This window comes from Mus pahari, chromosome 10, assembly GCF_900095145.1.
Source record: "Mus pahari chromosome 10, PAHARI_EIJ_v1.1, whole genome shotgun sequence".
NCBI classification, from domain to species: domain Eukaryota; kingdom Metazoa; phylum Chordata; class Mammalia; order Rodentia; family Muridae; genus Mus; species Mus pahari.
In genome coordinates, this window is record NC_034599.1 from 15,292,082 (window position 1) to 15,298,034 (window position 5,953).

The window sequence follows — 5,953 nt, forward strand, 5'->3', positions numbered from 1 at the left end:
TGGTTACTGTTCAACCTCATGTTATGGCCATTCTTAATGTAGCTGATAGAACAATGGCACCAGCACTGCTACTATGTTTTTTATCAGTGACATAACAGAAAGAGCATAATACCTAGAAATATTGCCTGGAAATACAGAGAAGAGAAATTTGTGGTTGAATTTCTAGAATAGCCCACTCTTAGATATACAGGGCACAGAGTCTGACTATCTCTATCCAGCCTACTATCACCCTTTTGTACAACAACAAATGGCAAAAATTACAAAAATACTCAATTCTAAAACCATACATACAAGTGACATTATACAGACTGAAGAGGAAATATTTGGAAACAAATAGGTATGAGGTAGACATAAACACATGCAATAACAACTAATGAATTAAAGATGCCTTTAACTCCAGGAAAGATGAGGAAGTCTTTATGTGAGTGTTTAGAGGGAAGAAAAGCAAAGGAAATGTTTTAATTATATTAAAATATCAAAATCTAATAAACAAAAAGGTACATAAAATATGCTTCTAATGTCAAACATGATGATAATGCATATACTGTTTTTAAGGAATGATTGTGTGTGTGTGTGTGTGTGTGTGTACGCATGTGTGTGTATATGTGTTTGTATATATGGACAAGCTCATATAAAATTCATAGTTTGATATTTGGAAGCTCTGGGTAAAAGTTTCTCTGTTTATTCATTTTTGTCTTTTATTTTCTATATAACTGCTGGCTATGTAGTCCAAGTGTGCCTTCAAATTCTAGGAAATTAGACTGACATAAAACTCAAAATCTACCTGTTTCAGCTTGCTAAATGCTATACTGTCATATGTTATATAATGTTCCATTCACTGGTTCTTGATATTTAATTCCTATTATTATTATTATTATTACTAATATTTTTATATTTAATTTTATCACCAGGTTCACAATATATTTACTCAACAGCAGACACTTTAGAGAGACATCAGTTTCATATTCTGTTTGAAAATATTCTTACAGAACTTAGATTACACACAGAGAAACAGCTAAAATTATATGAAAATTCTCATATTAACTAGTACACAAACTTAATAAGCTTAACTAATGAAATAAATTTCATTACACTTTGAGATGAAACTTTGCTCATTGATACATTTCCTACTATGATCACCCCACAGCACATATCTTTATCTTCCTATTAATAACAGTGAAAATACTGCTGACTCTGTTCTGTCATGTATAGAGAACCACTTACTAGTCTGTACATTATCCACATACAAGATTGAACAGAGGTAACATGCACACTGCTGTACTCTTGCTAGGTGTGTGATGATGGCCCAAGTACTTACTGTGTTCAGGACTGGGTGAAAGACAGTGAATCATTTTATATATATATATATATATATATATATATATATATATATATGATGTTATTCTGACTTAAACTGTTAAACTTTTGAGCAGGATACTTATGCTGCAGATATTTATGAAATTTTGAGGTTCAATTCAGAGAGCCAATAATTATCCTTCAATCTATTCAAATCTCTAAGGATTTATTAGTAGTAATATACAAGATAAAGGACAATATTGAATACACTGAAAATGTGTAACACTTCCTATCTCAGGGGGGAAACTTATTTGTACCCTACTGACATTTAAGTTGTAGAGATATTACAAAACTAAAACACATGCTTTCAATTAAATGAAGCAGTGTGAGATTTGATATGTGCAATATTATTAAATTATTAATGTAACTTGTAGAGAATTGTTTTCCACATAAAGTATCTGATACAATTTCTATTTCTTCAGTTGATATCTCTAGAAGTTAAGTTTGAAAGACTTGATAGTCATGTAAGAGTTTTATATTTTATGTTCTGAAGATGTATTATTTTATTATTTTGCATGTCATTCCATGTCCTACATTTTATTTCAATTTTTATATGTTCATTTTGTATTCAGTGACTTATTTTTCTTATATTTTTGTAATTATAATATAATTGTGTCATTGCTAACTTCTCTTTGTTCTTCCCAACCCCTTCCTTATACTCGTCTTTGCTCTATCACAAATTCATTTGTTACATGCAGAAATTCATTTGTTACATGCATGATCTATTCATGGAGACGTGATATCCTATATAAATATATCATGAAGTGCTGAAGATGTCAGAATTCAAAAATGGAGATGACTGTAACAATCACGATCATTGCCTAAAATCATTTCAAATTAATTTGTTTGGTATTAAAAAAGGTTCATTTTCTAAGGGTCAAACAATTCTCCTGGTTTCTTGAGACACAGAGTTTTCTTTTAAGCAGCTGACAGTGTGTCAACTGATTCCATTGGCCCAGTCTTGTCTAATGACCAGTAGGTGTTTTGTAATGAGAATCGTTAGTATTTAATACTGGCATTGTTGGAAAAGACATTCTAATTATTACTGAAAGTAATCCATTAGGTTAAACTCACTGAAATTGGAATGTACCAGTTTATGAAAAAAGTAGACATGAACCACTGGAATATATTTCATGTTAACAACAACACCCTTTATAATAGTTGGGGTATAAAGTAGGAACACTGACTATAACATGTTTTTTTCAGAGGCATCTATTTGTATCTTAAGTCATTCTCTAATCATGCTTACCATCATATTCTCAACTAAATTACTTGGAGAAGAATAGGAACATTTAATCATTAACTAGGTTGTGAATCTTCCCAGATTCTATCATGTTCCATTCTAACTTCTCACCCCCCAACGTATTTTCTTAGTTAATGTGAATAAATGTGACATTCTCTAATTATGTATACATCCATATATTAATGAAAACGTAGGTTAAAATTGAAACATTTTTGCATTTTTTTGCAGTAGGAACATGTGATACTTAAACACAGTCATTTGTTCTGAAAACTACTATCAAACACCATATGACTGCTAAATCTAGTCAGGAATCTAAAACATAAGAAGAAAAAAGGTTGGCATTTCAGTGACTTGTTCTGTGTTTTTAACACTTCCCAATAAAATTTTAAACTTAGATTTTGATAAAGTCTAATGTATGTCTAACCATCCTAGAAGAACCTATGTAGCCAGAGGTGATATTGAATTTCCAGTCTTTTTTCATACTTTAAAAATCACAGAATTAGACTTGTACTACTGTATTCACTATTATAGATTTAATGCAGAACTTCATGTAAACTAAGGAAACACTCTGATAGTTGGGGTAATCTTAGTTATTTGAGATTAAAAAATATGATTCCAAAAGTTTTGAAATTATATATAATAACCATGAATAGGCACTACCTTTCAGATACACAACTACAAAGTGAACAATTATTACTCTATGATGCACTGTGTTGCAAAGCACGAATGTTCCATAAGGAAAGTATATTAAAGGAATTATTATGTATAATATTTTCATAATATAATGAGTTTACCATACAGATACTTATTATATGTCAAGGGGCATGTGTAAAGAGAGCTTATACAGGCATAAGATCCCTTCACCCCCACCAGTGATGGGATTATAGCAGTCTTTCGCAATTTATAGCTATCTTATAGCTATCAATGATTGGAAGTTCTAATAAGGATCAATAACTTTTCTTTATCATTACTATAAAGCAATCATCATATGTGCTTTTGAATAGTCACTGGAATTCAATCTGATTATATGTGAAAATATTGAAGGCTTTAAATTTTTAATTTTTCTTAATATTTGAGAATATTAAAACCTTCATACACTTTATCTTCATCATATCTATTCTTCATAACCTCTTCCAATCCTCTCAGGATAACCCATCTCATATACCTTTTATATGCTTCTTTATAATTTTAAAAGTAGTTTGTCCTTTACCTTTCTCTGTCCAGTTACTATATCCCATGTGAACATGGACTTGAACACATCTACAAGTACATAAGAGAACCTACCAACAGTCATGGTCTTAAAAATGACTGCTCAACTTTAGCCTGGGAAGGTGCCTGTGTAGGCCCAAGCAAATCTTCTGGTGGCACACTCAGTTGCATAATCTGCTGTCCCTGTGCCACCTCCTGCTCTGCCTGATCCTTCTCTCAGTGAAGTATTTTGGGCACTTAGTACTGAAAAGTATTTTGAGCAAGGTGGGATGGCAATCTAACTTCCAGTCTAGTTTGCTTTTTGTTTTACTCATGTGGTACTTTCCCAATATAATTCACCAAGACTGAGCTTTGTTCTCCTCCTAATGGCTCCTTTTGCTATCAAAGCATTTCAACCTCTATTAGCAAACTTTCTACCCACATAGCCAACTCTGCAATTTTTTTCTAACACAAGAGAATTGAGTGAACCTTCTGAGTTTCCAGATTTTCCCTCAATCTTTTTCAAAAAGGTAAACATGAAGACTGAAGCAAAAGCAGAAAATCTCTAGAAATATAGTAGTCTATCTAGCAGCAGAAGCTGACATCTTGCCAGTATCCTTAAACAACATTGCTAGTCCTTCATAATTTGTTGTTTTCTCTAGCACATTAGGAGCAGAGTTACTCATTCTGCTTAAGTCATATTGGGCATTACCTGTAGGCATATACTTTTGTATCCTACTTTAATAAGCATTCAACCTCTGCTCTAGCCCAGAGGTAATGGCAAAGAAAAGTTATTAGGATAACAGGGGAAATAGATCTGTTTAGAAATAATTCTTAGGAAGTAAGTTGAATCCTCTTTGTCAGGACATCAAGAGAAGAGATCAGTCTGGCAGCAAACACCAAATATGAATTAGCAGCTGCAGTAGACTCTTCTTGGGATATATCACACAGGAACCAGAAGCTGCCATCCAGCCTCCTTGGCAGTCACCATACATGAATCAGCAAGTGCAGTTTAACCCAGAATAAACCACAAGGCTTGCCAGCCAGAATGAGGTTGCAGAAGTGGCAGGAAGCTGCAGGAACCTCATGAGAAGGTCTTTAGCAAGTGAGTTTTTTTTCCTATGGTGTCATCACAAGCAAAACTCAGTAACACAATGTAAGGTAAACAAATACATGTGTATAGTTAGGGAAGAATAGTGAGGCAGAGCAAAGGAGACCAATGCTCGAGCTCCCATTGTAGGGTCATATTTATTTTCCTTCTGAACATCCTGTGTCCTTTCCCATGTCTGCTTTACCAAAACATCCTTTCACCTGTGTGACCCAGCAAAAACATTATTTGACACAACCGACTTTCCAAAGAAACTAGGTGCCAAAAATACTTTACTGAGAGAAGGGTCAGGCAGAGCAAGAAGGAGCATAGGGACAGCAGATTAATATGCAACTGAGTGTGCCACCAAAAGATTAGTTTGGGCCTACACAGGCACCTAATAAGTCTTTGTGTAGCATGTGCCTCCTTTAGTATTCATGCCTAATGTGAATTACTTGACATCTGATAGAAATAATAGATCTAAAGCATTTTAAAGAGATTGTTATGCTTCATGGATTGCATTCTCTCTGTTGTTAAAGAAATGATAAGCAACTAGGCCACACAGCATAGAGTTATCCCACAAGATTGGAAAAGATTGGTGTCACCTGTTCTAGAAGCTGGTTAACAACAACAACAAAAGATGTCTTGGTAGAGGCATGAAGCCCCAAAATAGCACAACATAATTTAGCAAGGAGAATAAATGTTACCAAAAGACAACTGCTTTTGAAGAGCATTATGCTGACTCACAAGAACAAATCTGATGATGACATATTGAACAGTGTCATGATATGGCTTTAGGAGGTTGTGGTGTGATTGGGGAGCCTGGGAAAAAAATCTACCTCACTTACGAAGGTAATACAAGGTTCTGAAGAAGCTTTCACAGACTTTTTACAGAGATTGGGTTCAGCTATATAGAGAGTCATAACAGACTCTGAAATCATAGAGTCATTGATAGAAATCTTGGCCATTGAAAATGCAAACATCTAATGTAAGAGCAATCAAACCATCAAAAGCATATGTAGCCTCCGTAGATGAATAGATAAGGGAAGAAACTGGTTTTGGTTCTCAGGAGTATGATA